Source organism: Vombatus ursinus, unplaced genomic scaffold (genome assembly GCF_900497805.2).
Source record: "Vombatus ursinus unplaced genomic scaffold, bare-nosed wombat genome assembly UNPS02014802.1, whole genome shotgun sequence".
NCBI classification, from domain to species: domain Eukaryota; kingdom Metazoa; phylum Chordata; class Mammalia; order Diprotodontia; family Vombatidae; genus Vombatus; species Vombatus ursinus.
The window spans coordinates 23,817,811-23,844,170 of record NW_020954580.1 but is presented as its reverse complement, the minus strand read 5'-3'; the positions used below and the strand labels follow the sequence as shown (position 1 = coordinate 23,844,170).

At 38.2% G+C, this 26,360-nt stretch overlaps 1 protein-coding gene across 1 annotated transcript in view; it reads right to left on the bottom strand.

Annotated features, from left to right (window-relative positions):
* The window catches only part of SUMO1 (small ubiquitin-like modifier 1), a 75,123-nt gene extending 48,864 nt beyond the window's left edge, over positions 1-26,259 (bottom strand). Inside the window, exon 1 of the mRNA XM_027873449.1 lies at positions 26,112-26,259. The gene's annotated coding sequence lies outside the window, so the exon portion shown is untranslated. The remainder of the gene's footprint in view (positions 1-26,111) is intronic.
* Positions 26,260-26,360: the final 101 nt, after the last annotated feature.

Here is a 26,360-nt window from a genome sequence, read left to right as displayed (position 1 = left end):
GCTCACCATGCTATCGCTATCTCCAACATGAGGAAGAAATAAATTAACAGAGACAGAAGAATGGCAGACCTATATGTTCTCTGCTTCAGGCCAGCTTTAGGGGTGTTGGTTTGTGGGGTTGAGGTCTTTCTCCAACCTTGAGGACACAGCAGCAAAGTTTCTTTCTCTAGAGACAGTTAAGCAGTACAAGGGCCAGCTCTAAGATGTGCCCTAGCTTACTAATGTCTTTGAATGCACACCAGTTCTGACAGTGCAGACAGTTGACAATCCTACTCTGAATCATGTGGCGAACAGACAAGAACCAGCTCCACAAGTCTGTGCATGCTCCAAGTTGGGGAGTCGGGCACTTCCATCACATTTCAACTTGCTTTTCTAGAAGTAGGCTCCCCAGCCTCTTCCATGTGAAGTATTGCATCAACCCCCTCCCCCTTACACTAACAAAGATGGGCAGGCTGGCATTTTTTCTTAATAGAGACTGAGAACTCTGAGTGTAGAGTAGGTAGTTCTTAACCTTTTTATGGGCCCCTTCTCAGAATAATGTTATTAAATGCATAGAAACATAGGGATTACTAAGGAAACGAATGATATTGAAATAAATACTTTTTCCCCCATCCAAGTTTGGAAATATCTTGAAATCTATCTGTGGACTCCCTGATCCCCAGGTTAAGCATACCTGATCTAGAGGGTATTCAATTGAGATAAATTTCAAGATTGTGCTCAATTAAATTTTTTTCAGAGGTAATTCTTTTATTTTCTAATGATTCACTTACTTTGGATTTTAAATTCCTGGAACCCAGGAATTGTCTAATGTTTTACTCTTTTTGTATCTCTAGCTGTATTTAGCCAAACTGGCCTGGCAATCAATAAATATTTGCAGAACTGATTTAAAACTGCTTTGCTGTGAGATGCTTAAGAAATGTGTTTTATTTGAGACTATTAAAAGCTAAGAAATTGCCTTGAACTTGAACTTACTGAGTAGAATCCACAGCAACTGGTTTAGTTTGATATGGGAATTTTAAAAAGATAAACTACTTTCTACTTTTTTTCCCCCTAACTTATAGTATATTGTGTGATTTGCATTGAACCCTTAGGTCAGAAACTCAACATGTTTTTGAACTGAAAATGTTTGTTCAATTGAATACTTGTTAAATATCCCTTTTATTAATGTCTTTAAAATGATCTTAATTAACATCTTAGAAGGAGATTCTTATCTTGAAATCTGCTAATTTTTGGCTTATTTATTACTAGATAAGTGACTGTTTGCCCCTTATTCAGTATTTGTCCCTGTTTAATTGTTGTACCATCTCTAACAAAATCAACTCAGAGACTAGAAAAATACATGAGAATCTGGATATACCGTTGTTCGTTTCACTACAGAGCAAAGCTCAATATAACATCTTTTAATCTGCCAATGTTTTGTCTTTTTCTCGTTTTTTTCCATTGTCTTTAGTCTACTCCTGTCATTCATGTATATTTCTTAATTTCATTGAGGGGCAGAAAAGCTGCTCTAGACTTGAAAATACAATTTTGATTACCTGATCATTTATTCGTCTGTGCATAGGATGCTAAACCAGGAGTTAGCCTGGGAAATCCTATTGCCTTGTTCCTTTTTTAAAAATTTTATTTTCAGTTCCAAATTCTTTCCTTCCCCCCATTGCTCCCCCACCCATTAAGAAGGCAAGAAATATGATATCTATTATATATATGTCATGCAAAACATTTCCATATTAGCCTTATTGTGGGAGAAAAAAGCAAGTAAAATTAAGAAAGAGGAAAAAAAGACTATGCTTTAACCTGCACTCAGTGTCCATTAGTTCTCTCTCTAAGTCAGACAGCAGTTTTCACCATGAGTCCTTTGGTGTTGTCATAGGATCTCTGTACTGATCAGAGGAGCTGTTTTTCACAACTAATTTTTTTTTGTTCACAATTAATTATTGCTGCTAATTAAAATCATTACTGTGTACAAGGGTCTTCTGGTTCTGCTTATTTCACTTCGCATCAGTTCACATAAGTCTTCCCAGGTTTTTCTGAATGCATCCCCTTCATCATTTCTTACAGAAAATAATATTCTGTCATAACCACATGCCACACCTTGTTTAGCCATTCCTCAATTGATGGGCATCCCCTTTATTTCCAGTTCTTTACCACTACAAAAAAAGCTGCTATACATATTTTTGTACCTATAGGTCCTTTTCCTTTCTCTTTGATCTCTTTGGGATACAGACCTAGTTGTGGTATTTTTGGGTCAAAGGCTATGCACAATTTTATAGCTCTTTGGGTATGGTTCCCAATTGTTCTCCAGAATGGTTAGACAAGTTCATAGCTCTACCATGCCCTGTTCTTTTTGGGGAAAAAAAATTGCCACCAACTTGCTCCCCAACTTGGAGCATGCACAGACTTGTGGAGCTGGTTCTTGTCTGTTCGCCACATGATTCAGAGTAGGATTGTCAACTGTCTGCACTGTCAGAACTGGTGTGCATTCAAAGACATTAGTAAGCTAGGGCACATCTTAGAGCTGGCCCTTGTACTGCTTAACTGTCTCTAGAGAAAGAAACTTTGCTGCTGTGTCCTCAAGGTTGGAGAAAGACCTCAACCCCACAAACCAACACCCCTAAAGCTGGCCTGAAGCAGAGAACATATAGGTCTGCCATTCTTCTGTCTCTGTTAATTTATTTCTTCCTCATGTTGGAGATAGCGATAGCATGGTGAGCTTCAAAATGTCAGGAGAATGAGCCACCAGAATTCTGGGAGTTAGTGTCCACGCCAGGATTTTTGGAAAAATAAACACTGAGAAGAAAGTCAGAACAACTTGCTTACGGTAACAGACATGCAGATTTATCCACCCATTGGCCATACTGTATTTGGAAATGAACTTGAGGCAAATGCTATGTTATAGCTGGTTTAAGTCTGAGCCCACTCTCTGCAAGGACTGAAAGACTTAGGTGATACAGAGGAAATTGTACACTCAGGTATTTGGGGAAGGGGTGGGGTGGGGTGGGGTGAATAGTAATGCTTGGAACTTCTGTTTTTGCTCAATCTTTAGAGTAAAATATCCCTTTGTGAAAGCTAACTTATGTTAACTGGTTAAATGAAACTGGGGCTCTAATGCTAGGGAAACATTCTGGAATGGGGGCTTGAGCTAAAAACATTAGAGAAGAGATATCTTAGCCCTCTGGCATAGGCTAAACACTCAGGAGGAGATGTAGTCAGCCTTGCTGTGGAAGAAGCTACATGAGCATTGTAAAAAGACTATTATTTGAAGTTTTAACTGTCCCTGAAAGACTCGATATAAAGATCTTTTAATCAATCAGCTAGCATTGGTTCATCAACTACTAGTAAATGCCAGACGCTATTCTAAGTGCTGAGGAAGTAGAGAAAAGTGGAATAGTCCCTTTCCTCTTGGACCTTACATACAATTGTGAGAGACAATATATACATATATGGGTTTATGCAGAATAGATAATAGGTAATTTAGAAATTTTAAGAAGGTACTAGCAGTTGGAAAGTTCATGCAGAACAGCTGTCAAACCCATAACGCCTTGGCCTCAGAACCAGATTAAAATGTAATTTGTAAATGTTTAACAAAATAAATAAAAATAAAATACAACATTGCTGATGTTAACTTGTGGTTTTCTAAGTCTATATACAGCCTTCAAGAAGTTGCTTCTTTTTGAGTTTAATACTCAATTGACATAGAAGGTGATGCTAGAGTCAAGTCTGGAAAGAAACTATTTTGTGTAGTTTCCCTTAGACTATATGATGCATTTCATTAAACACTTTTCTAGTTGTTATATTATAACTTAAATTGATCGTTAGATTACTATGTATTCAGTGACATTTATGCACTTATTTTCAATGTTGTAAAGTTATATCCTTTTCTCTTTTGAAAGTATAATGCATAGAACGTCTCCTACCATATACCAAAATAAGGTCAAAATGAGTACATGATTTAGACAGAAAAAGTGATACTATAAGCAAATTAGGAAAGCAAGGAATAGTTTATTTGCCAGATCTATGTAGAAAGGAAGAATTTATTACCAAACGAGATAGAGAACGTTATAAAATGCAAACTGGATAATTTTGATTAAATTAAATTTAAAAGTTTTTGCACAAACAAAACCAATGCAACCAAGATTAGAAGGAAAGCAGAAAGCTGGGAAACAATTTTATAGCCAGTGTTTCTGATAATGGCCTCATTTCTCAAATATATAGAGAACTCACTCAAATTTATAAAAATATAAGTCATTCCCCAATTGATAAATGGTCAAAGGATAGGAACGAGCAGTCTTCAGATAAAGAAATTAAATCTATCTATAGTCATATGAAAAAATGCTCTATTGTGAAATGATCCAACCATTTTGGAGAGCAATTTGGAACTATGCCCAAAGGGCTATAAAAATGTACATACCCTTTGACCCAACAATAGCACTTCTAGGGCTGTATTCCAAAGAGATCATAAAAATGGAAAAAGGAGGGGCAGCTAGGTGGCGCAGTGGACAGAACACCGGCCCTGGAGTCAGGGACCTGAGTTCAAATCCGGCCTTAGACATATAATACCTCCTAGCTGTGTGAATCTGGGCAAGTCACTTAACCCTAGTTGCCTCACTAAAAAAAAAAAAAGGGGGGGGGAAGGACACACATGTACAAAAATATATATAGCAACTCTTTTTGTGGTGGGAAAGAATTGGAAATTGAGGGGATGCCCATCAACTGGGGAATGGCTGAACAAGTTGTGGTATATGAATGTAATGGAATACTATTGTGCTATAAGAAATGATGAACAGGCAGACTTCAGAAAAACCTGGAAAGACTTGTATGGACTGATGCTGAGTGAAGTGAGCAGACCCAGGAGAACGTTGTACACACAGTAACAGCCATGTTGTATGATGACTAACTTTGATAGCCTTAGCCCTTCTCAGCAATGCAAGGATCTAAGACATTTCCAAAAGTCTCATGACAGAAAATGCTATCCACATCCAAAGAAATAACTATGGAGTTTGAATGCAGATCGAAGCATACTATTTGCTATTTTTTTTCTTCTGTTTGTTTTGTTTCCTCTTTCTTGTGGTTCCTCCTAGTAGTTCTAATTCTTCCTTACATGACTAATGACAAAATATGTTTAATAGAAATGTATATGTATAGCCTACATCAGATTGCACGCCGTCTTAGGGAGGGAGGAGGAAGGAAGGGGGAGAAAAATTTTAAACTCAAAACCTTATGGAAGTGATTGTTGATAAATCAAAATAAATAAAAATAGAATGACAAAAAGAAAAAATGCTCTAAATCACTATTGATTACAGAAATGCAAATTAAAATAACTCTGAAGTACCACCTCACACCTATCAGATTGGCTAACATGATAGAAAAGGAAAATGATAAATTTTGGAGATGTGGGAAAATTGGGACACTAATGCATTGGTGGAGTTGTGAACTAATCCTACCATTCTAGAGAGTAATTTGGAACTATGCCCAAAGGGCAATCAAATTGTGCATACGCTTTGATCCAGCAATACCACTACTAAGTCTGTATCCCAAAGAGATAATAAAAAAAGGGAAAAGGACCCACAGGTACAAAAATATTTATAGCAGCTCTTTTTGTGGTGGCAAAGAATTGGAAATTGAAGGAATGCCCATCAGTTGGGGAATGGTTGAAGAAGTTGTGGTATGTGAATGTAATAGAATACTACTGTGCTATAAGAAATGATGAGCAGGAAGATTTCAGAAAAACCTGTAAAGACTTACATAAACTGATGCTGAGTGAAGTGAGCAGAACCAGGAGAACATTATACACTATAGTAGCTGTTGTTTATCCTTCATACACAGTAACAGCAACATTGTACAATGATCAGCTATGACTGACTTAGTTCTTCTCAGCAATACAATGATACAGGACAATGCTGAAAGACTCATGAAAGAAAATGCTATCCACATTCAGAGAAAGAAATATGGATACAGATCAATGCACACTATTTTCACTTTTTTTTTTTTGTCTTTTTTGTGGCTTTTCCCTTTTGTTCTGTTTCTTCTTTCACAACATGACTAATGTGAAAATATGTTTAATATGATTGCACATGTATAACCTATATAAGATTGCTTGCCATCTTGGGGAGAGGGAATGGGTCTGAGAGGGAGGGAGAAAAATTTTGAACTCAAAATTTTATTAAAAATGGAAGCTAAAAACTATCTTTACATGTAATTGAAAAAATGAAATAACTGTTTACTAAAAAAAAAGAAAAAAATTTGTAAAAATAAATTGGTAAGAAAAAGAAAAAAAAGAAAATATAATTCAGTCTGAGCACCTTTTATCACTGTGTAAGAAGAACTTGTGGCTAGTCCAATATATTAGTTGAACAGACATAGAACATCAAATCTTAAAACTAAAAGAGACCTTAGAATTCAGATTCTGGACCAATCTGCTTATTTTATATTTGAGAAAACTGAGGCAGAGAGAGATTGTATTTCCTCTAAGGTAGTGAGAGTCAAGACTACAATCCAGATAACATGGCTCTTGGTGTGTGTTAGCCACAAGAAAGTTTAACTTTTAGCCCATTTATTATTGTAAAATATAACTCTATTATATTAAGTAGTGCTTCAGTGGCCTGAGTTAATACTATTATATGGCACCAATAAGAGAAAAGTACTAGGGTTATTTGGACCAATAAGCAAAGTTTTGTCTTCAGGTATTTTGATCTATACCAGTTGTATCAAACTTAAATAGAAACAGGCCACTAAACCATACAGAAGGATCCCTGTCACCACATATTAGAAAACTCTATCTTAATGTTATCTATGTTTTACTGTATTTTTACTTATTTTGCTAAATATTTCCCAATTACATATTACTGTGGTTCAGGATTCATTCAGGAGTGTTGCGGTCTAGCAGGTGTTTGACACCTCTGATTTACACTAGAATAGAATTTAGTAAATATAGAGTAAGAGTAGAATTTAAGAAATATCATAGATTCAATACCCCACCCATTTGAGCTCACTCTCCCAAATCCTGCTTCCTCAGGAAGTCTGGTTCCCCAGATAGTAACTGACAACCCAGAGGGGTTGGGGATGCTAGTTTCATAGGCCGTGAGTCCCCTCCCATTTAGTGTGCAATACTGATTGCTCCCAATAATGACTAACCAGTTGATATCAATTAGCTTGTATGAAGGGATATACTGAAATATTTTTGTTGTTGTTCAGTCATTTTCAGTCATGTCAGACTCTTCTAGATCCTATTTGGGGTTTTCTCTTGACAAAGATACTAGAGTGGGAGATGTACAGTATCCAAAAAAGACCAAAAAACAAAAAACTCCCACACAATTGTATTATTCCCTCTGGTCACCAGAGGGCACTTACACAACATCATCATAGACTTCCCCCTCAGCCTGACCATAGTTTCAAGGGGCAGTGCTGAACAATTTAAATCCACCATTAGACAAGTTTAGAACTTAACTAGGAGATGATATGAAATACCGATAAAAATATTAATTCCATGTAATAGGTATAAGCTAGAAGCCTTCCCAATAAGATCAGGAGTGATGCAAGGATGCCCACTATGAAAGTACTATTATTCAATACAGTACAAATGTTAGCTATAACAATAAGAGAAGAAAAAGAGACTGAAGGAATTAGAGTAAGTAATGAAACAAAACTATCAGTCTTTGCAGATGATATAATGGTACACTTAGAGAATCAACTAAAAAGCTAGTGGAAATAATTAGCCACTTCAGCAAAGTTGCAGAATATAAAATAAACCCACATAAGTCATCAGTATTTCTATATATTACCAACAAAGTCCAGTAACAAGAGATAGAAAAAGAAATCCCATTTAAAATAACTGCAGACAATATAAAATACTTGGGAGTCTACTTGCGAAGACAAACCCAAGAACTATATGAACACAATTACAAAATACTTTTCACACAAATGGTCAGATCTAAACAATTGGAGAAATATTAATTACTCATGGGTAGGCCAAGCAAATATAATAATAATAATTCTACCTACATTAATTAACTTATTCAGTGCCATACAATCAAATTACCAAAAAAAAATTTTATAGAGCTAAAAAATAACAAAACTCATCTGGAAGAACAAAAGGTCAAGAATATAAAGAGAATTATTGAGAGAAAATGTGAAGGAAGGTGGCCTAGCAGTACCAGATCTCAAACTGTATTACAAAGCAGTAATCATCAAAACAATCTGGTGCTGGCTAAGAAAAAGAGTGGATCAATGAAATAATTAGGTATACAATATACATTAGTAAATGACCATAGTAATCTAGTTTGGGTTTGACAAACCCCTTTGGGTTTGTCAAAAATTCAAGCTTTTCGGACAAGAACTCACCATTTGACAAAAATTGCTGAGAAAACTGGAAATCAGTTTGGCAAAAACTAGGTATGTATCATTTCTTAAATTAAAAAAAAATTTTTTGTTTCAGTTTTTTTATTGTTAATTTATTTATTTTTAGTTTTCAACATTCACTTCCCCAAGATTTTGAGTTCCAAATTTTCTCCCCATTTCGTCCCTCTCCCCACCCCAAGATGGCATGCATTCTGAATACCCCTAATCTGCCCTCCCTTCTATCTCTCCCCCCATTCTCTTATCCCCTTCCCCTTCAGTTTTCCTGTAGGGCAAAATAGATTTCTATACCCCATTTCCTATATATCTTATTTACCAGCTGCATGTGAAAACAATTTTTTTTTAACTTTTGTTTTTAAAATTTTGGGTTCCAGATTTTCTCCCTTCCTTCCTCCCTCCCCACCCACCCTCACTGAGAAGGCAAGCAATTCGATACAGGTTATACATGTGTAGTCATGCAAAATATTTCCATAGTAGTTATGTTGTGAAAAACTAAGTATATTTCCCTTCATCCTATCCTGACCCCCCACTTATTCTATTCTCTCTTTTGACCTTGTGCCTCCTTAGAAGTGTTTACTTCTGATTATCCCCCTCCCCCAATCTGCCCTCCCCTCTATCATCCTCCTGCTCTCGTCTCCTTCCCCCCGTATTTTCTGTACAGTAAGATAGATTTCCATACCCAATTGAGTGTGTATGTTATTCTCTCCTTAAACCAAAATGGATGAGAATAAGATTCACTCATTCCCTCTCACCTTCCCCCCATTTCCCCTCCATTGTAAAAGCCTTTTCTTGTCTGTTTTATGTGAGATAATTTACCCCATTCTACCTCTCACTTTCTCCTTCTCCCAGTATAATCCTTTCTCACTCTTAATTTTATTCTCCAGATATCACCCCTTCATCTTCAACTCACCCTGTGCCCTCTATTTATCTATCTATCTATACATACATACATATAATTTTTTCCCTCCAACTACTCTAATACTGACAAAGGACACATGAGTTATAAATATCATCTTTCCATGCAGAATGTAAACAGTTCAACCTTAGTAAGTCTCTTACGATTTCTCTTTCCTGTTTACCTCTTCATGTTTCTCTTGAGTCTTGTATCTGAAAGTCAAATTTTCTGTTCAGCTCTGGTCTTTTCATCAAGAATGCTTGAAAGTCCTCTATTTCACTGAATTTCCATTTTTTTCCCCTGAAGGATTATACTTGGTTTTGCTGAGTAGGTGATTCTTGGTTGTAATCCTATCTCCTTTGACCTCCAGAATATTATATTCCATGCCCTCCAGTTCCTTAATGTAGAAGCTACAAATCTTGTGTTATCCTGATTGTGTTTCCACAATACTTGAATTGTTTCTTTCTGGCTGCTGGTAATATTTTCTCCTTGACCTGGGAACTCTGTAATTTGGCTACAATATTCCTAGGAGTTTTCCTTTGGGGATCTCTTTCAGGAGGTGATCAGTGGATTCTTTCAATATCTATTTTGCCCTCTGGTTCTAAAATATCAGAGCAGTTTTCCTTGATAATTTCTTGAAAGATGATATCGAGGCTCTTTTTTTGATCATGACTTTCAGATAGTCCAATAATTTTTAAATTCTCTCTCCTGGATCTATTTTCTAGGTCAGTTGTTTTTCCAATGAGATATTTCACATTGTTTTCTATTTTTTCATTCATTTGAATTTGTTTTATGGTGTCTTGATTTCTCATAAAGTCACTAGCTTCCAACTGATCCATTCTAATTTTTAAGGAAGTATGTTCTTCAGTAAACTTTTGGACTTCCCTTTCCATTTGGCCAATTTTGCTTTTGAAGGCATTCTTCTCCTCATTGGCTTTTTGGACCTCTTTTGCCATTTGGGTTAGGCTATTTTTTAAGATGTTATTTTCTTCAGTATTTTTTTGAGTCTCCTTTAGCAAGACATTGACTTGTTTTTTATGATTTTCTTGCATCATTCTGAGTTTTTCCTCTACTTCTCTTACTTGCTTCTCAAAATCCTTTTTGAGCTCTTCCATGGTCTGGGACCAATTCATATTTTTCTTAGAGGCTTTGGATGTAGAGGCTTTGTTGTCTTCTTCTGGTTGTATATTTTAATATTCTTTGTTACCAAAGAAAGATTCTATGGTCTGATTCTTTTTGCACTGCTTGCTCATGATCCCAGCCAATTACTTGAGTTATAAACTCTTTGTTAAGGTAGGGGTCTGCTTCCAGTGTGGAGAATGTACTGTCCCAAGCTTTGGGGGTTTTGTGCAGCTGTTTTCAGAAATACTTCTACGGACCTGTAAATTTTCAGTTCTTCCAAGGTGCTATGATCAAGAACGAGGTGTTTACTCCTTTCCTGGCCTGTGCTCTGGTCTATGAGTGACCACAAGCACTCTTTTCTGTCTTGGAACTGTGAGGAGGATTCTCTCTCCACAGCCACTACAAGCTCCACCACGCCAGTGCTCCTCCTCACCCCAGGACCTCCACCCAGAACTGTGACCCAGATCAAAGCACGGGCAAAGCAAGAGAATCCTGCACCAGCAGAGAGATCCCTGCAATCCCCCTCTGATCAGCCACTGGATTCCCTCTCACTCTGTGGGCCTGAAGATCAGCCACCACCCCGGGGCCTCGCTTGGGGAATGGGGCTGGGGCCCCATGCTTCTCTCTCACCGAAGACACAGACTTTTCCTACTGACCTTCTAGGTTGTCTTTAACATTCATGGATTGAGAAGTCTGGAATATGCCACAGCTGCCTGTGATTCAGTCCTCTAAGGCCCGCTCCAGGTTTGCTGAGGTCTCATATACCTTTCCATTCAACCATCCAGGTTGTCTTGGGCTGGAAATTTGTTTCACTCTGTCTTTTTGTGGGTTCTGCTGCTTTAGAATTTGTTTAGAGCTATTTTGTACAGGTATTTGGAGAGGTTTGGGGGGGGAGGGGGGGTCTCAAGCAGGTAACTGCTTTTACTCCAGCATCTTGGCTCTGCCCTGAGAAACTAGGTATGTATCAACATCTCATACTGCATACTGGTATAACATCAAAATGTTTATTTAGAAATAAAGGATTATATCAATAAGCAAATTAGGGGAGCATGGAATAGTTTACCTGTCAGGTCTGTGAATAAAGGAAGACTTTATTACCAAACAAGAGATAGACAGCATTACAGAATTTAAAATGGATAATTTTGATTATATTAAATAAAAAAGTTTTGAACAAACAAAACGAACGCGGCCAAGATTAGAAGAAAAGCAGGAAACGGGAGGGATTTACAGTAAGTTTCTCTGATAAAGGCTTCATTTATCAAATATGTAGCAAACTAAGTCAAATTTATAAGAACATAAGCCATTCCCCAATTGACAAACAGTCAAAGGAGGGGCAGCTAGGTGGCACAGTGGATAGAACTCTGGCCTTGGAGTCAAGAGGACCTGAGTTCAAATCTGGCCTCAGACACTTGATACTAGCTGTGTGACCATGGGCAAGTCACTTAACCTCAACTGCCCCACCAAAAAGCAAAAAAACAAAAAACAAAAAAAACCAAACAGTCAAAAGATACAAACAGGCAGTTTTCAGACAAAGTAATCAAAGCTATCTATAGTCATATGAAAAAATGCTATTGATTAGAGAAATGCAAATTAAAACAACTCTGAGGTACCATCTCACACCTATCAGATTGACTAATATGACAAAAAAATGATAAATGTTGGAGAACATGTGGAAAAAGTGGTACATTAATGTATTGTTGGTGGAGTTGTGAACTAATCCAAGCATTCTGGAGAACAATTTGGAACTATGCCCAAAAGGCTATCAAACTGTGCATAACCTTTGACCTAGCAATCCACTACTAGGTCTGTATTCCAAAGAGATCAAAGAAAAAAGGAAAAGGACTTATATGTACAAAAATATTTATAGCAGCTCTTTCTGTGGTAGCAAAGAACTGGAAATTGAGGGGATGTCCATTAACTAGGCAATAGCTGAACAAGTTGTAGTAGATGACTGTGATGTGACTATTGTGCTGTATGAAATGATGAGCAGGATGGTTTTAGAAAAAGCCTGGAAAGACTTACATGAACTGATGCAAAATGAAGTGAACAGAACCAGGAGAACTTCATATATGGTAACAGCAATATTTATAATGATCAGTGGTGAATGACTTAGCTCTTCTCAACAACACTATGATCTGGACTTATGATGAAAAATACTATCCACCTCCAGTGACATAACTGATAAGAGTCTGAATACAGATTAAAACATACTTTTTAAAACTTTTTCTTATTTTTTTTGCTCTGTGTTTTCTTTTACAACATGATTAATATGGAAATATGTTTTCCATGACTGCACAGATATAACCTATATTAAATTGCTTGCCTTCTCAAGGAGGAGAAGGAGGGAGGGAGAAAAAAATTTAAAACTCAATTTAAAAAAAAAAAACAAATGTTAATGATACTAGCTGTGTGACCCTGGGCAAGTCACTTAACCTGACTGCCTCACCACCAAAAAAAAAATTTTTTTAAATGTACATGCAATTAAGAAAAAATAAAATAAAAAATTAAATGTAAAAAAAAGAAGACCATAGCTTCCCCTACCCAGCAGTTGGATTCTCCTCTATATAGTCACAATCTCCCAACAATCACAAGACTCAGAAAATCAATATAGTGTGGTTATACTGAAAATGGAAATAAAATGGTTAGTCATTTCTACATGAAGGCATATATCTTCCAAAACCTCTTCCTGCTTGCCCTCCCAGATATTCAGGGTGGCAGAAAGATATTTCTAAACCACCTGCTCCTACAGATAGTAGGAAAGGGGAAGGAGATGGTACTCTCCAGGACCATAGCTTCAGGTCATCAACCATACCAAAGGAAATCAGGAGGAAAGTGATGAAAGAATATTGTCCCTCTTCACCATTTAGTTTTAAGAAGTAGAGTCTTCTTTCCTCCTTGAGCTCAGGTCCCTGACTCTATTTCAGTATCTGTATCACATCCCCAGACTGGTTTCCAATAGCCTCAATCTGATGGCAAGTGGCATAACCACTCAGAAATGACTCTCAAAGTCAGTTTGCCCACATGATGATCAGAAAGCTCAGCTCCAGCAGCAATTCAATGCTGCAACCCTGTTAATGGTGAACAGAAAGTACAAAACTCAAAGGCAGTGAAAGAAAATAGAAAGACAGTCAAACCTGAGATACCAGCATCCGGGTCTCACACTCTCTCTAGCCTATTATATAGCTTCCCGCCTATTACAGGTGCACCAATTCCAATAGGGAAAATGGTGATCATCAGAAACTAACCTGAACCACTCTTCTTCCAAAAAAGGTCATGCTCTATGAAGCTACCTTTTCTTAAAGTTTCTAATTTGTCCTATTTTCAGCTCCTAGCTGGATGCACTGTTTGTTATTGGACCAGTCTGTCTAATGACACGGTCAATGAGGGGAAAGAGAATAGGAATGCCTCTGGGCTTACTCCCCAAACTCCATCCTTTGCTGCCCTTTGATATAGGCAAGAGGGGTCTTCAAACCAATCTAATTCAACCAACATTTACTGTCCTTCTAGTATGCTTACCTAATTGGTAAAGACAATTAAAAACAACAAAATTTGGGGTGGGGTGGGGAGTGGAAAGGGGCCAATCTTCCAGGTCACATGACCAATAAGATAAAAGACTAGCTTTTCCTCCGATCCTCATAATCTCTTAAGTCTCTCCAAAAAAGGAATTACGAACCACAAATAAAGCCATGTTGGCTGCCTCCACAGTCTAGAAGACTAAGAACGCAAACAAGGCAAAAACTCAATGAAGGAACAACAGAGAAGGCTAACTCCCAACCTCTAATGGCTTACTCAGTATCCCCTCCACCACAGCTCACCACACTCATGTAGCAGGGCTGTGCAAGCCAATCCTTACACTTGCAATGGAACTCAACTCTATAACCCAACCCTCCTCCACCCCACTCAAGTGCCACAGAGGTCCAAACAGAAGAAATTTGTTCAGTCTGTGATAGCAGCAGGAAGCATGACAGCAGCAAGTTATGGTAGAGGGAACTGGGGCAGGATACATGGGTAGATGGCCATGTGGCACTCCATAAAAACATTTGAGCCCTGCATCCAACAGGGCCAGTTCTATAATCCCAAAAGTCACTTAGAGCAGAGACTAGGCTAGTGAATCATGAATCTGCCAGCCTGGGAGGAAGCTGAGATAGCTTTGAGTTTCAGCCCCCTGGGAAACTACTATCAACAAAGAGGAGGGAGTCAGAAAGTGAGTAGTTGTGGACAATGAAGGAAAAAGACAGAAATTCCAAATATCTAAGGAGGAAGGAACTCAATTAAAGACCTTAAGCATAAGCAGATAAATCATCAGGTTATAAAGAACAGAAAGGGAAATAGCCTCCCAATCTAGTAAGATATCAATTACAGAAGGAATATGGCATCTGTGAATGAATATTGCAAGACAAAGGAAAACGAATCAACACCTAATGAGGCAGAGGACTCAGCAGATTGTCAAGAATGCATGGAGCCACAGCAGAATGTTCCTGTATGGTATGAAAGACAAATAAGAATTTTTCTTTTTTTTTTTAAGCAATCGGGATTAAGTGACTTGCCCAGGGTCACACAGCTAGTAAATGTCAAGTGTTTGGTCTGAGGCCGGATTTGAACTCAGGTCCTCCTGACTCCAAGGCCAGTGCTCTATCCACTGTGCCACCTCGCTGCCCTGAGAAATAAGAATTTTGAAAGTAGAATTTGCAGCCTGAACAGCAGAAAAAATTCACATAATAGAAAAATTTCAATCCATGCTAGCAAGTCTCATCCAAGAAACAAGAGAGAATAACTCATTAGGAATTCAAACACACAGAAGTGAAGGACAATCTGGAAGAAGAGAAACAAAAAACAGTAACATTAAAAGAAAGCATAATACCCAAACAAGCAAAAATAATCTTGAAAACAGGATTTATACAGAATTTAAGGATTACAGGACCCCCAGAAGAGTACAAGTCAAAAAACCTGAACTAAAGAATGCAAGAAATACTACAAGAAAGCAATCCAGAACTTCGGAACACAGAAAACAAAGTACAAATTGAAAAAAATTCATAAATTGCCTCCAGGAAAAAAAAAAACATATACGGCAAATTCCAAGATATATAGTACTTATATTTAAAACTGTATTGGGGAAAACAAACCCTACAAGGCACCAGGAGAAAGAAATTCAAATACAAAGGAAATTCAAATAACACGAGATTATTCTCGTGTACTTATCAGAAGATGCAGAATGGAATGTAATAATGTATTTCATAAAGCAAAGGAGCTCAAGATACAACCAAAGGTGGCCTACTCTGCAAATCTTAGCCTAGTCATTAATGAAAATGGTGGACATTCAATAAACAAAGAGATGTTCAAAACATTCCTAGAAGAAAAAAAAACGTATCTGAAGCAATTATGTGCTTCTCAAAAAACCTCGGACAGCAGGCATACTAGAAGGGTAAACAAGTACAGCAATCAAGAATAATTACAACAGGAGACTATTAAAAGATTTCTTTTCAAATGCACACAGTCAAATAGAAGCCATGTTGAAGAAACAGGCATGCAATATCATGGAATAAACCTTACAACACTACACCTACAGGTGAATCAATGGTCTTGGTTGGACTAAATTACAGAATAGGAGGATACATAAAAGGCAGGGGGATAGAGGGCAATATGTGATATATCCTAATCAAGTCAAAAAATGATGGGAAAACTAACTCCAATAGTCTCTCAGTAAAAAGAAAGCCTACAGGAAATCAGGCAAGTAGGCAAAACGGGAAGGATTGGAAAAGAGGAAAAGAAAGGGAAAAATCTTCCTTTTGTGGTGGGAGGGAATACTAATGATGACTATTCCCATGGAAAAAAAAGATATTCTGTAAGGGAGATCTTATAATGGGCATAATCTGTAGGGATTTGGGACTTAGGGAGACCACTCATCCTACCTCAAGAGAAGAGGAAATCAAAAATCTTGAGGGCAAATGACATCCAGATGAGTGGGAAAGCATGGATCTAGGGAAGAGATTTTGATGCAAATGGGGAAAAATGATGAAAGGGAGGGCAAAAGTCAATAATGAACTGCATAATCAGTGACACCGAGAAATTCTTACTCTAGGAAAATATCCTCTGTATCACTGAAGGAACTGACAAACAAAACAATCAGACAAACAAAAACAATCATTCAAAACATAAAAAGGAATAAGAAGGGAAACTACATTAAGCTGAAAGGAACCATAGACAAAAAAGCAATATCAATATTGAATTTATAAAGGCAGAGCCAAGATGGGAAAGCACAGGGAGTAACCCAGTCGAATTCTATTCCCTTCCAACAACTTTAACACAAGGCCTCAAATCAAATTTTGGAATGGTAGAAGCAACAAAAGGTTGGAGTTAGATATCCAGCCTAAGGCCACTTGTGAATTCAGCAGGAGAGGTCTTTGACACTGGTGTGGAAGCCTATCTAGAGTGCAGGGCACTACATGGTGCCAGCACCAGTGGCAGACCTTGGAAGTGGTGGCAACCACAGCAGCAGCAGCAGCAGTTCTGGAGCTCTTGGCCCAGAGTCAGCAAGGGGGTCAGACAACTAGTCAGAAAAAGATTACAGGGGACCCTTTGCTGGCACAGGATGTGGCTGGTGCTGACTGGCACCCCTATTGCCCACAGCAGTTCTGGGTCACAGTGTGCAAGGATGAAGAGGAGCACTTGCGGTTGGTCACAAGAGAGCAAGGGTCCTGGTCTCAGTACCAAGGCAGACAGGCACACTAATGCCTGTGTCTGTAGGAGAGCAGTGAAGCTGGTCACAATCCCAGGGCCAAGAAAAACAACAGAACCTGTGTCTACAAGAGATTATGGGACCTGGGCCAAAAAAGAGTGGTAGTGCTTGTGGGTCCTGAGGAGCAGGCAACTTTACTGGGAAAAGACCAGAGCACAGACCAGGAGAGCAGTGACCACACTTCTTCCAGGATAACACCACCTTAGAAACACTGAAAACTTACAGAACCCCATAGCTACTTAGAAAACAGCAGCACAAAAAAAGCCTGAACCTTGGGACAGTGCACCTCCCTGCCCTAAGGTGAGCAGAACCCAACTTTAACATAAAGTTCAAAGTTAAGAAATAGGCTGAGGGGCAGCTAAGTGGCACAGCAGATACAGCTCCAGCCTTGGAGTCAGAAGGACCAGAGTTCAAATTCGGACTCAGATACTTGATACTTATTAGTTGTGTGACCCTGGGCCAGTCACTTAACCCCAACTGCCTTGCCAAAAAAAAAAAAGCAAAAAAAAAAAAAAGAGAGAAAGAAAGAAATAGGCTGAAAAATCAGCAAACAGCAAAATAAGAACTTGACCATGAAAAGCTACTATGGTGTCAGGGAAGACCAAGACACATACTCAGAAGAAGACAACAACATGAAAACAGTTACAAGGAAATCCTCAAAGAAAAATGCTAATTGGACCCAAGCCCAACAAGAATTCCTGGAAGAGTTAAAGAAAGCGATAAGAGTGGTAGAGGGAAAAAGATGGGAAAAGACATGAGAGTGATGCAAGAAAATTATGAAAAGAGACTTAACAGCTTGGCAAAAGAGGAACAAAAAATATTAAAGAAAATAACACCTTAAAAAAAATTGGCCTAATGGTAAAAGAGGAACAAAAATTCACTGAACACAAGGACTCCTTAAAAAAAACTGAATAGGCCAAAAGGAAAAAGAGGCACCAAAACTCACTGAAGAAAATAATTCCTGAAAAATTAAAATTGGATATAGAGAACTAAGTCAAATTATAAGAAAACAAGTCATTCCCTAAGCGATAAATGGTCAAAGGTTTTCAGTTTTCAGACAAACTAATCAAAGCTATCTTTAGTCACATGAAAAATGTTCTAAATCACTATTGATGAGAGAAATACAAATTAAAACAACTCTGAGGTACCATTTCACACCTATCAGACTGGCTAACATGACAAAACAGGAAAATGACAAAAGTTGGAAAAGATGTGGGAAATTAGAACACTAATGCATTGGTGGTGGAGGTGTGAACTGATCCAACTATTCTGGAGAACAATTTGGAACTATGCCAAAAGGGCAATCAAACTGTACATACCCTTTGATCCAGTAATACCACTACTAGGTCTGTATCCTAAAGGGATCATAAAAAAGGGAAAAGGACCCATATGTACAAAAATATTTATAGCAGCTCTTTTCATGGCAGCCAAGAATTAGCACATTAAAGGGATGCCCATCAACTGGGGAATGGCTGAACAAATTGTGGTATGTGAATGTAATGGAATACATTCCATTAAGAAATGGTGAGATTCCATAAGAAATGGTGAGCAGGTGGATTTCAGAAAAACCTGGAAAGATTTGCATGAACTGATGCTGAGTGAAACCAGCAGAACCAGGAGAACATTGTACACTGTAACAGTAACATTGTGTGATAATCAACTTTGTTAAACTTAGTTCTTCTGAGCAATGCAATGATCTAAGACAATTCCAAAAGACTCATGATGGAAAATGCTATCCACATCCAAAGAACTATGAAGTCTGAATGCAGACTGAAGCAAACTATTTTCTGTCTTTTTTGTTTTTGTTTTTTCTTTCTCTTGATTTTTCCATTTTGCTCTGATTCTTCTTTCACAACATGATTAATGTGAAAATATATTTAATATGACTGTACATCTATAGCCTATATCAGATTGTATGCCATCTTGGGGAAGAGGGAGGGGAGAAAAATTTGGAACTCAAAATCTTATAAAAGTCAATGTTCAAAACTAAAAATAAATTAATTAATTAAAAAAAATTTAAATTGGGCAAGTAAAAGCTAATGACTCCATGAGCCTTCAAGAAAAAATAAAACAAAGTTTAAAAAATGAAAAATAGAAGAAAACGTGAAATAATTCATTGAAAAAACAACCTGGAAAATAGATTAAGGGGAGATAATTTAAGAATTATTAAACTACATGAAAACCATGATAAAAAAAAAAGGCCTAGAGACATCATATTTTAAGAAATTATCAAGGAAAACTGCCCTGATATCTTAAAACCAAAAGGTAAAATAGAAATTGAAAGAATCCATCAATCACCTCCTGAAAAAGATCCCAAAATGAAAACTCCCAGAAATATCATAGCCAAATTCAGAGTTCCCAGGTCAAGGAGAAAATATTGCAAGCAGCCAGAAAGAAACAATTCAAGTATTGTGGAAACACAATCAGGACAACACAAGATTTAGCTGTGTCTACATTAAGAGACTGGAGGGCTTAGAATATGATATTCTGGAGTGCAAAGGAGCTAAGATTAAAACCAAGAATTAAAATCCAGCAAAACTGAGTGTAATCAATGAGGGGAAGAAAATTTACATTTAATGACATAGAGGAATTTAATGCATTCTTGAGAAGCCAGAGCTAAATAGAAAAACTGACTTTCAAATACAAGACTTAAGAGAAGCATGAAAAGGCAAACAGGAAAGAGAAATCATAAGGGATTCATTAAAGTTGAACTGTTTACATTCCTGCATGAAAAGATGATATTTGTAGCTTGAGACTTTTCTCAGTATTAGGGTAATTGGAGGGAATATATATAGACAGAGGGCACAGGGTGAGTTGAATATGAAGGGATGATATCTAAAAAAGAAAATTAAGGGATGAGAGAGGAATGCACTGAGAGAAGGAGAAAGGGAGAGGTAGAATGGGGTAAACTATCTCACATTAAAGAGGCAAGAAAAAGTATTTACAGTGGAGGGGAAGGGGGGGGAGGTGAGAAGGAATGAGTGAAGCTTACTCCCATTTGGCTTAAGGAGGGAATAACATACACACCCAATTGGATATGGAAATCTATCTTACCCTATCAAAAAGTAGGGGAGAAGGGTATAAGAGAGGGAGGGGTGACAGAAGGAAGGGCAGATTGGGCGAGGGGGTAATCAGAAGCAAACACTTTTGAGGAGGGACAAGTGCAAAGGAGAGAACAGAATAAATGGGGGCCTTGATAGGATGGAGGGAAATGTAATTAGTCTTTCACAATATGACTATTATAGAAGTGTTTTGCATGACTGCCCATGTGTAGCCTATGGTTGAATTACTTGCCTTCTCAATGAAGGTGGGTGGAGAGGGAGGAGGGCAGAGAATTTGGAACTCAAAATTTTAGAAACGAATGTTAGAAATTGTTTCTGCCTGCAATTGGTAAATAAGATACACAGGCAAAGGGGTATAGAAATCTGTCTTACCCTACAGGAAAATAGAAGGGGTAGGGGATAAGAGAAGAGGGGGGAGTAATAGAAGGGAGAATAGATTGGGTGAGGGGGAATCAAAATGCAGGCTGTCATGGGGTGGATGGATGGGAGGGATGGGGAGAAAATTTGGTACTCAAAATCTTGTGGAAGTTAATGTTGAAAGCTAAAAATAAATAAATTGGAGAAACAAACAAACAAACAAAAAGAATCCACCAATCACCTCCTGTAAGAGATCTGAAAATGAAAATTCCCAGGAATATTATAGCTAAATTCCGCAGTTCCCAGGTCAAGGAGAGAATATTGCAAGCAACCAGAAAGAAACAATTCAATTATCATGGAGCCACAATCAGGATCACACAAGATTTAGTAACTTCCACCTTAAAGGATCAGAGTGCTTAGAATATTATATTCTGGAAGGCAAGGGGACATCTATGACATCTCTTGCAATACTTGAAGACAGCTATCATGTTGTCATTTCTCTTTTCCAGCCTAAACATGTTCAGTTCCTTCCAACAATCCTCACATGACACGAACTCAAGGCCCTTCACCATCTTAGTTGCCTTTCTCTGGACATGTTCCAGTTTAGCAATGTCATTCTTAACGTACACAGGATTCCAGATGAGGGCAGAGTGCAATGGAACTATCATTTCCCTATTCTGAAAAGCTATGAAATGTTGCTTAAGATCACATTCTCTCTTTTATTTGATACCTATGGGATTTCATATTTAGCTTGAAGTCCAATAAAATCCTCCCATCTTTTTCAGACAGCAACTTTTGTTAATGATGCCTCCTCCACCTTATCCTTGTGAAGTTGATTCTTTTTGTACCCAAGTGCAAAATTTCACATTTATCCTTATTGTATTTCATCTTCTTAGATTCAATCCAATGCTCTAGCCTGTCATGATTCTCTAGAAACTTGACTCTTTCATCTAGTATCTTAGCTATCCCTCCCAGCTTGTGTCAGCTGTCATGATGATGAACATACCATCTGTGTCTTTACTATGTACATCATTGATAAATATTTTCAACAGCACAGATTTCATGGGGGTGATTCATACTTCCAATGCTACAGAACCACTGACATCATGAGGTGATATAATCATGCTACTCTTCTGAGTGTTCCATTTCTACTCTTCTCTAGGAATAGCATAATCCCTGCCAGGCATCTTCACTGGTCTGTAAACAACTGGCTGTTGTTCCCTGCCATCTGTTGGAATAGAGCAGCTAGCAGGCTTTTCCTTGGTAAGGGAGAGATATCATCTAAATAACATTAAAAAAAAAAGAGAGCTATATCCAAGCCAAGCTATCAGAAGAACCCCTGAGGTTAAGATTGTCCGTTCTTTTCACAGGTAATCAGTGTTCTTATTCAAAGTCCCTGGTTCTGGACAATAATTTGACTTGGAGTTAGAAAACTCCTTTAAATTTCTGCAAAATCCCTGATTGTATCTCTCTCAATCTGTTTTGGGTACCCCCACACACCCATCTTTGCCCCTGGAAGGCAATCAAATTAAGGTAAAGCAGGAACAAAAGAGCTAGGTAAAGCTGACAGCTGTTAAAAAAGAGCCAGGTAAAGCTGATAGGTCCCTTGTTCAAAATTCCTAAACCTTATCATACATGCCCTCCTGTAACAAAAGCACTGTTCTTTGTTTTGCATTCTTGCCAACTGACAAACCTTGCTGGTTCCCTACACAGGCATACAATTATACTGTTAGAACTGTGAAATCTGAATCTGAAAAATACAATAAATGTTTCAAAACTGCTCATTCCCTTTGACACTATGCTAGAACTATACTGTAAGGATTTTATGTCTCCCACAAAGTCATAGTGAGTATCAAAATGAGAAAATAGATATAAAACACATTGTAAACTTTGAAGCTCTACTTAAATGTAAGCATTTCAGAGGACTTTGTACGGTTATTTATTAGGCAGTAGTATGATGTGACAGCCAAAAAACTAATGTGATCATGGGCTGCATTAAGATAGACCCAGTGCCTTGTACTTCCTGGCCATCCCCAACTCCTTTTTTCAGCTTCCTTTTGTGTGTTGTCTTTACCCACTGGACTAAAAAAAAGGAAGCGAGATATAGTATAATAGCTTGAGGGGATGGTAGTGTCTAATGAAGATTTTCTAAGCATAGGACAGAGTTGGGTGTGTTTGAAAGGCAGTAAGGAAGGAACCAGTTGATAGAAAGGAGAATGATTGACAATGCAATGTTAGGGGAAAAATGGGGATCAAGTGCACATGTAGAGGGGTTGGCCTTTGTCAAGGGGAAAGGAGAAGGTAGTGGAAGATGATGTCAAAGGTTTTGAAATTAAGAAAATGGGAGAAAAAGGAGCTCATACTGCATGGCCTCAGTATTTTTAGCAATGTCAGAGGCAAGGTCTTCAGCTTTAAGAGAAGAGGGAAGAGGAGGTGTGAAGAGCTTTAGGAAGGAAGAAAAGGTTTGCAATAGCTTTTATGAGGAATCAATTAGGGAGGGATAAAAGGACTACCTTAATGCCCAGTTGAGATTGGATAACTTGAATTTGTAATTGACCCAGGCAGGAAAGCTTTTGAGTAGAAGTGGAGGAAGCAGATGATTAGACTAATCCAGTGCTGAAATCTGACTAGAAATGAGTAATGATAGAACACCAGGACAAGGGCTTCAAAAGCAAAGAACACTGTAGAGTTTAAATGGCTAACTCCTGGGTTGAGAATGGAGAGGGAAGACAATGAAATCAAATCAAGGATCATGACCTGAAAAAGTACTGAAGGGTAGAGGGAATGGAAATCTCGATGAGAGCACAGAATGGATGTAAGAGGAAAAAAGTAGAGGGAGAGATGGAATGACACAAAATTATAGTCAGAGAGTTTCTAGTTAGGAAAGTAGAACCCTTGTGCATAATGGCAAGATCTAGTGTCTGTCATGTGTGGCTAAATTGGTATGAAAGAATAGGTCACAGAACTTAGAAAATTCGAGAAAATGGGAGGTTAGGGAGTTTAAACGAGCATCTGAATATTCAAGTTTTCTAGTATAAGGAAAGGAGTTGAGGAGGAAGGGAAGATGTCAACCTGGGACTGATCTCCTTGAAAAAGTACAGTGAATAACCAGAATGGTGGTATACTACAGCTATCATAATTATGATGGGGTAGAAATTGTAATTGTGCAGACTTCCAAAGAGGGCAGGTCACTGAGTGAAGGAGATAGAGGGAAAGTATGGAAGTGATAATGGAGAGCAAGGAATATTCTGACCCTCCATCCAGAATACTGAGAGTGTGTGTGTGTGTGTGTGTGTGTGTGTGAGAGAGAGAGAGAGAGAGAGAGAGAGAGAGAGAGAGAGAGAGAGAGAGAGAGAGAGGAAGTACAACCAGTGCTGGAGACGATAATCTGAGCTGAAGTGCCTCAGTAAGGAGCCAGGTCTTAACAAGGGCTTAAAAGATGGAAAGAGTACAAGAAAAGAAGTACAGGAAGAAGGGGAATTTGTTCAATATTAAATGGGAATTCCAGAGGAAGGAGTGGAAGGGTTGGATTAAGATATGAGTAGGGTCATGTTGCAAGAAAGAACATGAGGAAGGAGCAAGGGACAGTTTTCTTGGAAATGACCACTAATTATTACAAGGATAAGTAGAGAAATAGGACAAGCCATATTATTAGTAGCGGGTGAAAGATTAGGAGAAAAGTTTATAGTTTTGACTGTAGGGGTACTGTAGAAATACCTGGGCTGAGGCTGGGGCTGGGGCTGTCCCTTCTCCCGGGAGACTAGTGGAGGTAGTGAGTTATTGGGAGGGAGAGGTTCTTAAGTCTTGTAATTGGTCTTCCTGCCTTAATTCTCTCCCCATTCCAACCCATCCTCCACTTAACTGCCAAAGTGATTTTCCTAAACTGTAGGTCTTAACTTATATACCCCACTCTTCAATAAACTCTAGTGGCTCCCTATTACCTCTAGGGTCAAATATAAAGTCCTCCGGCATTTAAAGGTCTACACAACCTGTTCCCTCCCTACCTTTACACCCCTTCATGAACAGGCTTGCTGCTCCTCCAATATACCACTCAAATCTCCTGTTCTAGTGTTTTTACACTATATGTCTTCCATTTTAAACTCAGCTTCACCACTTAGTTTTCCTGAATTCCTTCAAGTTTCAGCTAAAATCTGACCTTCCACAAGAGACTTTTCCTTCCACCCTTCCCTCCCTGCCATTAGTGCCTTTCCCTCTGAGATTACCTCCCATATACTCTATGTATTACTTCCATGTACCTACCTCTTTAAATGCCTCCCCCATTAGAATGGCTTTTTTTTTGTCTATCCCATCCCTATTCAATCAATCAATCAATACACATTTATTAAGTACCTACTGCACCAGGCACAGTGCTAAGCACAGCGATACAAAAACAGGCAAAAGATTGTCCCTGCCCTCAAGGAGCTTACTAGCAGTGGTATATTGGGATCAAAAGGCATGCATAATTTGGTGACTTTGGGTCCCCCATAACAAAGTGAGTTCCTTGAGGGCATAGTCTATTTTTAACTTTCTTTATATCCCCAGCTAGGTTGGATGCCCAGCATATAAGCACTTAATAATGCTTTTGAAGACGTTCTAGAAACCTGCTGTCATTTGTAATGCTACCGTGCACTTAGTAAATACTTTAATTGATTAAAATACAAGTCAGAATAGAGATATGACTAGCAGTAAGTACTTAATGAAATTTTTATGTACTGGAGTATGTTCTTTCTTCCAAAGAGGCTGGAGCCCTGCAGGTTCATCGATCAAACGCAGAACAGGAACCTTGGAATCAGCTAGACCAGGGGTGGGGAACCTGCATCCTTGAGGCCATATGTGGCCCTAAAGGTCCTCAAATGCAGCCCTCTGGCTGAATCCAAACTTCACAGAACAAATCCCCTTAATAAAAGGATTTGTTCTGTAAAACCTGGACTCAGTCAGAAGGCCTTACCTAAGGGCTTAGAAAGCCCAAGTTGCCTTGAGACTGAAGATTCCCCACCCCCGAGACCAATTCCCTCATTTTATAGATGAGCAAAGTAAGGCTCTGAGTGACCCTTCCCAGCACCACACATTACTAACTAGAAACAGAGCCTCAGCTCTGACTTTAAAAATATAGCTTTTCCCATTATACCACACTGTCTCTCTGCAAATGAAGTGCTTGCAGTCAAGTATACAGATATTTAATATTTATTAGTATACCATATAGTATATGTCTATATTTTAGATATGGCATACAAATGTCTATATACTACATAGACATATTTGTCTCTATATCTTATATATAGTGTATAATAGTATATAGAGACAATTGTGTTGTATAATATATAAGTAATAATCTTATATAACATTATATATTATATACAAATTATTATACAATTATACAATAGTATACAAATATAGTGCATGTAATTCAATATTTAGTATAAACATGTTTTCGTATAGAGATCTCGGGCAATTTGTCAAAGTCACATATAAGTAACGAGTCATGAATTACAAAGTCATCAGTAAGTCCTCAGAAACTGCTGGACCGCACAAGCTAGAGACTAAATCTCCGCTCTGCTTCAACATTTTAAAGACTTTTTTACTTTACCAGTAGTAGGGCACACTTCGTGTCACGCGCCCCACTTTAATTCTTCAGTTTTTTGAGATAGCCTATCTAGGCACCAGACTCTAACCAGTCATTTCCTAAACCCGGGCTTGAGGGGGGAGGCACGTTAGCTCGGATCCGCACGACGAACCAGAAGCCGCCCGTTATCCATTGCACTTAATGGCTCAGTTGGTCACGCGTGCGCAACAGCTCGCGCATGCGCCTCCCCTCCCGGAAGTGGCGGGCCGCATC